The following is a 267-nucleotide window of genomic DNA, read 5'->3' as shown; positions in this document are numbered from 1 at the left end:
CCGCCATGGACCTTGAATTGGAGCTTAGAACCAAAGCCCTCTACGCCGCCAAGCTTCGGAAAGGCACAGAGACCATGAGGAGTGGCACTAGGGGTCCCATAATCCAATGGCGGTGGGGCTTCGGCAAGCTAGATTTTTTGTCAACTAGCCCGAATGGCAAGATCAATGCTCCTAAATGAAGGTCAGAATGATTGAAGGAATTTTCATGTTACTTACATACCTCCGGTTGGCATGTTACAATCTCGTTTTCCCACACGCGCGCGTGCC

This window comes from Triticum dicoccoides, chromosome 5B, assembly GCF_002162155.2.
Source record: "Triticum dicoccoides isolate Atlit2015 ecotype Zavitan chromosome 5B, WEW_v2.0, whole genome shotgun sequence".
Taxonomy (NCBI): Eukaryota; Viridiplantae; Streptophyta; class Magnoliopsida; order Poales; family Poaceae; genus Triticum; species Triticum dicoccoides.
Note: the sequence above shows the minus strand (reverse complement) of the source record.